The sequence below is a fragment of the Cibotium barometz genome, chromosome 9 (genome assembly GCF_041138505.1).
Source record: "Cibotium barometz isolate CiBa-2024 chromosome 9, ASM4113850v1, whole genome shotgun sequence".
Lineage (NCBI taxonomy): Eukaryota > Viridiplantae > Streptophyta > Polypodiopsida > Cyatheales > Cibotiaceae > Cibotium > Cibotium barometz.
In genome coordinates this window covers 13,318,343-13,329,814 of record NC_141054.1, presented here as the reverse complement: position 1 = coordinate 13,329,814, position 11,472 = coordinate 13,318,343, and positions in this window count along the sequence as shown.

Genomic DNA, 11,472 nt, shown 5'->3' with positions numbered 1-11,472 from the left:
CATGTTGATGATGACATCAATGAGTTTATCGACGATTGGTTCCAAGCAAGTAGTGAAGAAGAAACTTGTCCGCATGAAAAATTTCTACGAGAAGAAGCTTCAAGGCCCATCTACAATGGTGCATCCATATCAAGATTGAGTGTGACCTTACTCATCTTGAATCTCCAAACACGCTACCAATGGAGTAATGCATCAGTTTCTGCATTACTATCGTAAGTTATATTTGTATTTTGTTTGCATAAAAATAATGGCTCTCAATCACTTTTGTGCTCATTAAATATTTACAATTGAGTGGTAGGCTTCTTTCGAACAAGATTCTACCATCAAACAATGTGATCCCACCAAAGTCGAGGGACGAGGCAAAGAAAATGATCGCGTCCCTTGGACTCGAATACAACACAATTCATGCATGTGTCAATGATTGCATTTTGTATCGTGGAGAGTATGAAAATGCAACCACTTTTCCCAAATGCGGTATTGCTCGTTTCAAGGCAAGAACCTTGAATGTCCCTATGAAAGTTCTGCGACACTTTCCCTTGGCACCACGAGTTGAACACATCTTCCGCAGCCCCGAAATAGCCAAGCTTATGGATTGGAGTTCGAGAAATGCAAGTATAGACGGAGTCATGAGGATTCCAAGCGATAGCAAAGCATTTAAGCATATCGATGCTACATGGCCAGAGTTTCATTGGGAGCCTTGCCATATAAAATTTGGAGTTGGCTTGGATGGAATCAATCCCTTTTCCATGCGATCGAGCAAGTGGTCAACTTGGCCCGTAGTTCTTATCAACTACAACATCCCACCATTCATGTCAATTAAGAAAGAGCATTTAATATTGTCTTTGTTGATTCCTGGTATGTGACAAATATTCTCATTTCTAAATAGCACACTCATTTCTATTTGAAAAATGTCAAATTTAAACGATGCATCAATGTAGGGAAGCGGCAAGTTAAAGACATCAACGTATATCTTGCACCGCTCATTGATGACTTGCAACAAATATGGAAAGGAGTAAATGTTATTGATATGTCAAAACCTGTGGGTAATAGAAGTTTCAAGGTTCGTGGCATTTTAGCATGGACAATACATGACTATCCTGCCTATGGCTTTGCATCAGGTATAGCAGGGCTCTTTAGTTGTTTGTTTGTTTATACAATCAAAAAATTTGGATGTTGAAAACATAAAAACAGTTTTTGTTTCTCTCAGGCCTATCAACAAAGGGTTACAAAGCATGTCCACCATGCGGTGATTGGCTACGCTCCAAATATAGTCGAAGTTTGAGTAAAAATATATACCTTCGACATCGACGATTTCTGCCTCCTGATCATGTGCTACGTTCCAAAGCGAATGCGAGACATTTTAATGGCAAAGTGGAGAATGGACGTTGTCCAACGCGAATGACTCCAAGAGATTGGTACGTCAAGTGGACAAACGGACCTCTAATAGATCTGGAGGCAGAACTTACAAGCGATAATGATGACGAATATGATTTGCGGCAGTCGTCGAGAGGCAAGAAATCAATGACACAAAATTCATCCATATGGTATACGTTGGAGTATTGGAAAGATCTAAAAATAACTCATTTGGTTGATCCCATGCACATATTTAAAAATGTTGCACACTCGCTTTGGAATCATCTTAGAGGCTGCAAGGGCAGACCTAAAGATTTGCAACTGCAAACGATCACTATGGCCTATAATCAATGAGGAGACAAGAAATATTACTTATTCACAGGCACCATGGGTACTCACAAAGCAAGAGATAAGCGTCATCAATGAGCGGATACGATGCATACGTACTCCTACGGGCTATGGTGCTTCATTGCAAAACATGTTTACCATGGATGATAACTCTCTTTCGGGTCTAAAGACACACGACTGGCATAACTTCATTAAGGTATGGTGCCTCTCTAACATGTACTGTCAATTTCTAATGAAGGTGCCATTACATTATCATTTGTTAACACTAGAGCTAATCTGTGTGCAGCACGTCTTGCCACTTGTTATCGACGGTTGTTTGACTGAGGGTATTAGGGATGTTATATATCGATTGGGATCATTGACAAGGTATTGACAGTGGAACATCATATTGTTCTTACTTCTTTGTCACAAAAATCTTATGCTAATCACATTGTTTCTCTTTATAGATGGATTACATCCAAAGAGATCGACTCACGTGATATCCCGCAACGAAAGCTAGAGTGTATTGAGCTCCTTTGTCTGATGGAGAAGGAGTTACCTACCTCCTTTTTTGACATTCAAGTCCATGTTATGATCCATCTCGTTGAAGAGATAGAGATTACTGGGACCATGAGTACACGATGGATGTTCTGGGTTGAAAGGTACATGGGGGTATTGAAAGGATTTGTGCGCCAGCGAGCAAGACCCGAGGGATCCATGGCAGAGGGATGGTTGCTTCACGAGTGCATGTATTATCTATCTGAGTACTTGCAACATGTGGATAACGAAGCTCCTCCTGGTTGGAGAGAAGAACAATCAGACAACGAAACCACAGAGATGTTATGTGGGCAAGGGGTCCCACTAAAGATAAGTGCTGAGGAGAGGGAAGCGCTTAGTACTTTTATGGTGTATAACTCAGATTGCATGCAAAAATGGATTGACAAGCATGACAAAGAATGCAAAGAGAGAAACAGGAGAAGTAGGGCATCCAAAAAGGGTCGGAGTGCACCTCCAACGATGAGCCTAGAATGGTTGAATACACATATCAGAGAGATGCGAGGGCAGGGGTTTGAAATCTCACGAGAAGAGTTTGAGCTTAGCCTAGGATGCGACACCATGGTAAGTTACTCCAATATTATATTTTAATTTGAATAATACTACATGTTTTTCTGGATTCTAACCATACATGTTCATGTGGTTCCCATGTGGTTTTAGGTCCGAGCTCACAGTAACATGTGGGTGTGTGGTCAGCATCTCCGCGTCAAGAGGATTGATGATCTTCGTGTTACTCAGGACTCTTGTATCGTTGCGTCCTTTCATCAACTCTCTCATGCAAGTGCTTGTGACACAAATTTGATTGAGGATGAGCTCGGCTACGTAGGGGATCTGGAGGGCATATACGAAATTAACTATCGTGTTATGAAACAGGTACGCATGATTCGTTTCAAAATATTATGCAAACCAAATGATTGAAATATTCAGCATCTTTGAGTAACAAGTTTATATACATTATAATATTGCAGGTAATTTTGAAGGTGCGTTGGTTTCGAGCGGAGTACAAAGGAAAAAGGGCCACCTTGAGGCACGAACAAAGCGGCTTCTGGTCCGTTGACTCATCGAAGCTCCTACGAGCAACCAAAGAGCCCTATCTCTTCCCGATGCATGTGCAACAAGCTTTCTTTTACAAAAATCCAAATGGCAATCCATGGTGGCAAATTGTTCATGTGAACCCTAGAAGCCGAAGATTGTTTGATACCACCTTTTCTACTGAGCGTGAAAATACACCACACACAACAATGACCTCTACAGAGCCCGACAATACACCAGACACAACAATGACCTCTATATCACATGGGCAAGGAGATACAATTCTTCGCATTAGAGAAGCAAATTTGATTTCACAAACAAATGTCACACCACCCTCAACGGATGATGAAGGGGATGATCTGGGTAAAGATTTATCGGATGATCTAGGAGAAGATCTACTAGAGGCTGACATTGAGCAAATCTCAGAATCCACCTTGAACAATGCTCCACTCCCTGATGGACTCGGCATATGCCTAACAGAGATGGAACTTCAAGAGGCTATGGCTGACAACGACGAGGTGTTCTTAGAGATTGATATCTTTGGCAAGGCATAGTTTCCAATTGTTCATAAACAGCTTGGCTCATCAATTCAAAAGAAAATGGTAATGTGTTTCTACCTCGATATCCTTTTTTTTCATCGCTTGTTTTGATTGTACATGATACTAACTATAGGGTGGGGTGGTAGGGGGAGCCTCTTGGTCTTAGAGTGGCCTTATGCTGCTACTTAGGGGTTCGATTCCCCTTAGGCTCGTGTTCTATAGTCATGAGTCCATGTACTATGCGTGTGTGTGTAAGTGCGGGAGTATGTGAACTTTCTAGAGAACGTTTCAGGTGTTTGACGTTCCAAACTTTCTTTATTTAATTTAACAATAATTCAACCATATTACTCAAAGAAAGAAGTAGACTTGAATAACATAGCAAAGCAAATAATTGTACCGTGCATTGTTCCGTCGATGCTTTAGAAGCGTTTGCATCTCATGCAATACAGCGGTCTCGTCCCAACCAACGCCGAACTCCTGCGCGAGGATTGCCAACACATATTTCTTGTCATTATCATCTTGATCCCTACAATTTGAAAAAAAAAGTCACTTTAGTTAGATTTATCATTTGATATCAATGTATACAGAGATTTTAAAAAATACATGAAAGAATTGGACTTACCGCCAGGGGATGTGTATCTTGGGCATGTATGTGTGCACGAGCTCTCTCAAGCGGCGACAAAAAAGTGCCCCACCGTCTACATACTGCACTCGCCCACTCTGATCCACTTGAATGCTAATGGGCATCGTGCCCGATAGCATGCGAAGCTCCAAGGTGGCAGGTGGAGGTGCAGAAGGAGGCACACATGGTGAAGAGACTGGTGATGGTGATGGCTGACTACTACTACTGCACAAAAAACACATAATTTTTAAGATTCATTTTGGATGGTTTCATGAAAATTACACCTAGACATGGAGTAGATTAATGCATACCTCGAACGGCGGCGCCTCTGTGCCAAGGGAGTGCCCTTGGCCTGTGTCAAAACACTGGGGCCCGGCGTCTGCTGCACCTACGTCTGCACCAAAAGCGTATGCACGGGTTGGGGTGTGCCGCTACCTCCGGGAATAGGATCCCTCGAAGAGCCCTCCCCAAAGGCTACTGGCCGTACTAGTGTCGAGAGGTGAGTGATGATTAACTCAAGCTGGGTACAGTCATGGCAGCGTACTCAATCATATCCTCCTGGATGGACTCTCTGTCTACCGCCATTTGTCTCAAGATCCTCTTGATGACCATCAAGAGGGGAGCCTTTTCTTGCTCAGCCATAGCTATTTCAAGGAAAAAAAATTGTAGTCAACTCATGAGAAAGAGAGAGCCAATAGAGATCATGCGTAAAGGACAACACAATTATGTGCTTGGGCAAGAACTAAGGAAGTGCTAAAAAAGCAAGCAAGTACACGTCAACTTTTTCTCGGAGGAAAAGTCATGAAACCAAGGTGCACATAGGCCAGCCAAAAGCTACTCTGCCCCCAGGTTATGCTCAAGTGATGCGTGGACTGCCCCTTTTATGTTCCCCTGCTACTCTCGCTTTTATTTACAATATGCTCTAAAAATAACAAGCATGTATTCTAAAAAAAACGCAACTCTTTAGATCCCCAGCTGCCATGGTTGAGCCTGATGCTCATCATGTACATGATGTACATAGACTTCATGTTTACCATGTCCAAGAAGCACATGGTCTTCTTCCTCGCGCTCCAGCACTATAGCTGCTCTAGGTTCCAATTGTGCAAGATGCACCATGTGTACATGCTCTCTCTCAGTTCCATGTGTGCTGGCCCTTCATCCTGTATAAAAGATGTCACCAACCTGTATTAATCAAATTTAATACATACATTAAGGACAATTACCAGAAGAACCATGGATGGACACCAGAAGCTCCTAATGTGACATGTAAAGGTCTTCGACCGTAGTAATCACAACCTTAGTCTAACTAAACTGTACTTAATGATGTTTAAGAGATAGACAAATATGTGTCAATGCAATGCAGCTATATTATATGATGAATGCGGTTACAATGAGATCCAAATGGATCTATACTGCTGAATATGCTGCCTATATGCTGAATATTCTGATATGATGAATGAACTGTTGTCCACTATCTTTCCCTTGTCTCCTGGGAAGGAAATGTTGAAGGGATGCTTTGGAACAGATGCTATGCTGACTTGATGATGAAACGCAGATGTGCTCCTGTTACCTGGGAAGGAAACGCTGAGGAGAATAGATGCGTTTGCTGAAGATGAAGTACTGAATGCTGATGATGATGCGTTGCTGAATGTGCTGATGCGTTGGTTGGATATGCTGCTCCCAAAGCTTCCTGGAGGAGATGCGTTGGAGAACACCCTGCTGAATGCTGCTATCTGAGATGCGTTGAGATGCGCTGATGACAGATGATGATGATGTGCTGAACTGAATGCTGAGGTCTCTATATATATGGGTGAGGGGGGCTGGTCGGCCAGCCTGGCTGCAGTCGGCCAGATGCAAAAGCCCACGACTGAATATATTATGCCAAAAATAGCATAAATGCTGGTCGGCTAAAGTAGCATCCTGTCGGCTGATGTAAACAAGCTGTCGGCTGCCTCCACAAGCCCTAAATGCTGGTCTATATGGCTAATGTGATGCTACCATACTGAATCCACCAACTCATACCATGTGGTACATGCTGAAAACATTCATTTAAATGCCTGAATAATGCTTGATAAATCCTGATGATACTTATGATGCTAAAATGATGCCATGTCACTATACACCTGAATGGTGTGCACGTGACATTCCCCGTTGCTAAACTGTTGCTGGGTGATATACCTGGCAACCTTCGACTCCTCTGTGATCCTTCTCCTCCGAACCACTACCCCCTTCTGTCTTCTGCTACCCGGACTGAGGTCGTCTGCAGGAGTGAAATCCTTCGAGCCAAGACTCTATGTACTGCGGGAACTGAATGGCAAATGCTGCTAAACTGCCTGGAAATACCTGAGTCACCGCTGACCTGTCTCTGGAAACCTTTCATCTACCATCTCTGTCGTTCTTGAAGCTCTGAACCTCCTAAGGCAATGTTGGAGCAAACTTCCGTCTTCTGTGGAAGAGAAACCCCCTGCATCAAGTTGAAGCCCAAAACTTATGTCCTCCTTTGATGATGGATGTCATTCTTCCCCAGAGAGTTCATGGGCAACATGTATGCCTTGCAAATGCAAGATGGACTGCTAAGATGATTGCTAAGATATCTGATATCTGATAAATCTTGATGATACTTATGATGCTAAAATGATGCCATGTCACTATACACCTGAATGGTGTGCACGTGACACCTAAGCTATTTAGTGAGAGGTAGTCCTAAAGATATTGTAAGGCTCTGATATGAGCACAAGTACAGCGAGATGGTATGGCTACAAGTAGCTAGTGAAGGATAGATAAGTTTAATACCAGCCAGCTGTGGATTGCTGTGGATTAACTCCTCGCAGCTTGCTGTGGATTAACTCTTCTACAATCTCCTAAGTATGGAAACCTAAAGGCCACTAGGGCAGCCCATGTCCCTAAGGCATATGATAGAGAGAGAGAGAGAGAGAGAGAGAGAGAGAGAGAGAGAGCATAAGGGCTGGGGGTGCGTGTTAGAGCTAGATCTAGCCTACAAAGGAAATCGCACACCAAAACTGGCTAAGGTCATTTATATCAGCAGAAAGGCATATGCCAAAAGTGAATCGCAGCTCTAAAAGTGAGGAGAAAGGCTCCTTTTGCTCAGCGCAAAAGGAAGGAGGCCAGCCAAGCTGAGAATCACCTTTAGACACCCCCCCGCTGGCGGCCGGCCCCCCACAGAGCCGTGCCCTCACGCCCCCCCCGGTCGGCCCCCCGGGGAGCCGTGCCCGAACACCCCCCGGCCAGCCCCCCGGAGCCGTGCCCAAACACCCTCCCCGGTCGGGGCCGTTCCCCCGGAGCCGTGCCCGAACACCCCCCGGCCGGCCCCCCGCCGGAGCCGTGCCCTCACGCCCCCCGGCCCCCGCGGTGCCGTGACCGAACACCCTCCCTCGACCCCCGCGGTGCCGTGCCCTGAACACCCTCCCCCGGCCCCCACGGAGCCATGCCGTGCCATCACCCCGGTGAGCCCGAACACCCTCCCCGGCCCCCGCGGTGCCGTGCCTGCCCGAACACCCCCCTCGGCCGGCCCCCCCGGAGTCGTGCCCTCACACCCCGGTGCCGTGCCCTCATGCCCCCCCGACCGGCCCCCCCGAGCCGTGCCCTCACGCCCCCGGCCCCCGCGGTGCTGTGCCCGAACACCCTCCCCGGCCCTCGCCGGAGCCATGCCCTCATGCCTTCGGCCCCCGCGGTGCCGTACCCGAACACCCTCCCCGGCCCCCGCCGGAGCCGTGCCCTCACGCCCCCCCACCCCCCTGCGGTGCCGTGCTGTCGCGCCCCCCGCTCGTGCCGCACGGTGCCGTCATGCCCCACAGCCCCCCCGGGTGCCATGCCGTCACGCCCCGCAGCCCCCCCGAGCCGTGTCGTCGCGCCCCCGCAGCCCGCCCCCCCGACGGTGCCGTGCCGTCATGCCCCGCAGCCCAGAGCCCCCCCCGGTGGTGCCGTGCCGTCGCGCCCCCGCAGCCCCCCCCGGGCCGTGCCGTCACACCCCCGCAGCCCCCCCTCGTGCCGCGCGGTGCCATCATGCCTGCCTCGCAGCCCGCAGTAATCATGAGAACTGGGTTTAACTTACCATGTAACACTCTGATACCAATGTGACATGTAAGGCTTCGACCGTAGTAATCACAACCTTAGTCTAACTAAACTGCACTTAATGATGTTTAAGAGATAGACAAATATGTGTCAATGCAATGCAGCTATATTAGATGATGAATGCGGTTACAATGAGATCCAAAGGGATCTATGATGTCCTAGATGATGTCTACCCTTGGAAGAGAGGGAAACATGCTGAATAATGATGAAGGATGGCTGAAAGATGGCTGTCCTGACTCCAATGATGAGTTCCACCACTTGTATGCTGGTATCCCTCTATGTAGGAGTTGGGAAGATGGCTGAATATGCTGATGCGTGGATGCGCTGCTGCTCCCAGCCCTCTTGGTGTAGAAACGCTGAAGGAACACACTGTTGGATGCTGAACTGTATCCCCCTTTGCTCCTAGGAAGGAAAACGCTGAAGAGATCCAGATGTCTATGCTGAAATGATGCGTTTCTTTATATATGGGGAATTGGTGCTGGTCGGCCAGCTTGGCTGCAGTCGGCCAGCTCTGAATATGCTCACGACTGCCATTTAAATGCCATAAATGCTTTAAAGGCTGGTCGGCTGACTTGAATGCTGTCGGCTGCCTCCACAATCTATGGTACAAAAAGGTACATGTCTGCAGCCCTTGGCTGCCTTCTTGAAAAGGTGATAACACCCGAAAATTCAGTCCCAAACTAGGACTCCTACTGACTCAAACCCCTAGTGGGTTGAATGATTAAAAACAAGGAGCACTTGGGCTATTTATAGCCCCTTTAAATGCATGGGGAATTGGCCGACTGTTGGTCGGCCCGTTCATAAATTTTTTAATGCTCTTTTAAACACAGTCGACTGGATCACTCCTGCGCATGTTGCTGCCCGACTGCTTTCCAGTCCACACACACCCTAGTGCCTGCCTGCTGCCTCTATGTACTGGTTCAGCCGACCATGGCTATGGGCAGCCGACACCTTCTGCAACCAGCCTACTCAGCTCTTGTCCTGCTGATGTCAGCCGACAGTCCTTTTTGGAACCAACCGACTGCTTCTTGCTCCAAGTCCTGCTCCATGTCCACCTCAGATGTTACACCTAAAGCTCCTACACTCTGGTTCTACCTATCTTCTACTGGTTCATACTCTTTATCTGGTTGCCTTTTCTGGATCTAGCCCTGAGAATGTCCATGGCATCTATGATGCACATGACATCCCCCTCTGCTAAACTTGATGACGGGAATCCAACCTGCTCTTGGATGACTGTCATCATCCCAATCCTGTCCCGAAGTCCATCTGTCATCATCCATTCCTCGCAAACCTTTTTCTTTGAAAACCCGGCCTGTTCTCCAAACCACTCTGTCTCTGATGAAGATCTATGCATCTGGTCTTCCTCTAGTCCACAATCCATTCCTGCCCTGACTCTGAACACGATCTTGGTCTTCATTCCTGGAACTGAGTCTGGCACTCTCACATCACCCTTGGAGGATCAACCTCCCTTGGGACCGTTACCTGAGAACCTATCTGGCTCACGGAACTGCCATCCCCATCTGGCACTGTGGAACACCACCAACAAACCTCCTGGCAGTTCTTCCCGATCTGTGTTCTTGCCTTGGGCTTCGAATCCGTGTACTTTCCTGTACCTTGGACCTGTACACCATCATCTAGGACTGATTCAGTTTTTAGCTTTGTTGAGCCTGATGCTCTGATACCAATGTAACACGCGGAAGCTCTGGGTAGTCTTCTTTCAGCCCTAAACACTCTTGGAAACCATCTGATGCAAAAACGCACCATTTGATGCAAAAACGCAGATATAGAGAGAGAGTAGAGAGCGAGAGAAGTGCTGGAAATTCAGTATAATCTATGGTACAAAAAGGTACATGTCTGCAGCCCTTGGCTGCCTTCTTGAAAAGGTGATAACACCCCAAAATTCAGTCCCAAACTAGGACTCCTACTGACTCAAACCCCTAGTGGGCTAAATGATTAAAAACAAGGAGCACTTGGGCTATTTATAGCCCCTTTAAATGCATGGGGAACTGGCCGACTGCTGGTCGGCCAGTTCATAAATTTATTAATGCTCTTTTAAACACAGTCGACTGGATCACTCCTGCGCATGCTGCTGCCCGACTGCTTTCCAGTCCACACACACCCTAGCACCTGCTGACTGCTGCCTCTATGTACTGGTTCAGCCGACCATGGCTATGGGCAGCCGACACCTTCTGCAACCAGCCTACTCATCTCTTGTCCTGCTGATGTCAGCCGACAGTCCTTTCTGGAACCAGCCGACTGCTTCTTGCTCCAAGTCCTGCTCCATGTCCACCTCAGATGTTACACCTGAAGCTCCTACACTCTGGTTCTACCTATCTTCTACTGGTTCATACTCTTTATCTGGTTGCCTTTTCTGGATCTAGCCCTGAGAATGTCCATGGCATCTATGATGCACATGACAAGTGGTAGTAGCGGGTGCAAACAGTTTCTGAGAATAAGAAAAGCATTCATGTTGGAGCTCTGAGAAAGACGGAGTCCATTCACCATCCAGTTTACGGACTCTGAGGCAAGAGGTCTTCCTCCTGTAAGCATGTAACCCTTGAAAGAAAGATTTTGAAGAGCAGCCTTTATCCATGAATTGAGTCATCCTTGCGCGAACCTGCCACTTGGCCAATTTCCATCGGTCAATAGCTTGCAAGAGAGCTGTTGACTGAGAGAGAGTGTCCATTTGTTGAGAGGAGAGGGGCTGCAATTGGGAATGTGCAGTCAAGGACTGAACTACTACTTTGGCATGCTGAACTTTAGCTCTCCAGTCAGGCATGAAATTACTCCCATATTCCTGAATAGCATGCTGAAACCTGTCCACAAGGCGTTGCCATGCAAAATTACAGTCATAATGGACATGGGCTGTAAGAGGAATTATGGCATATCAGATCAATTGTTGAAATTGTGCATGCTGCAGGTATCCTTTATTGATATGTTTCATCCGAATGG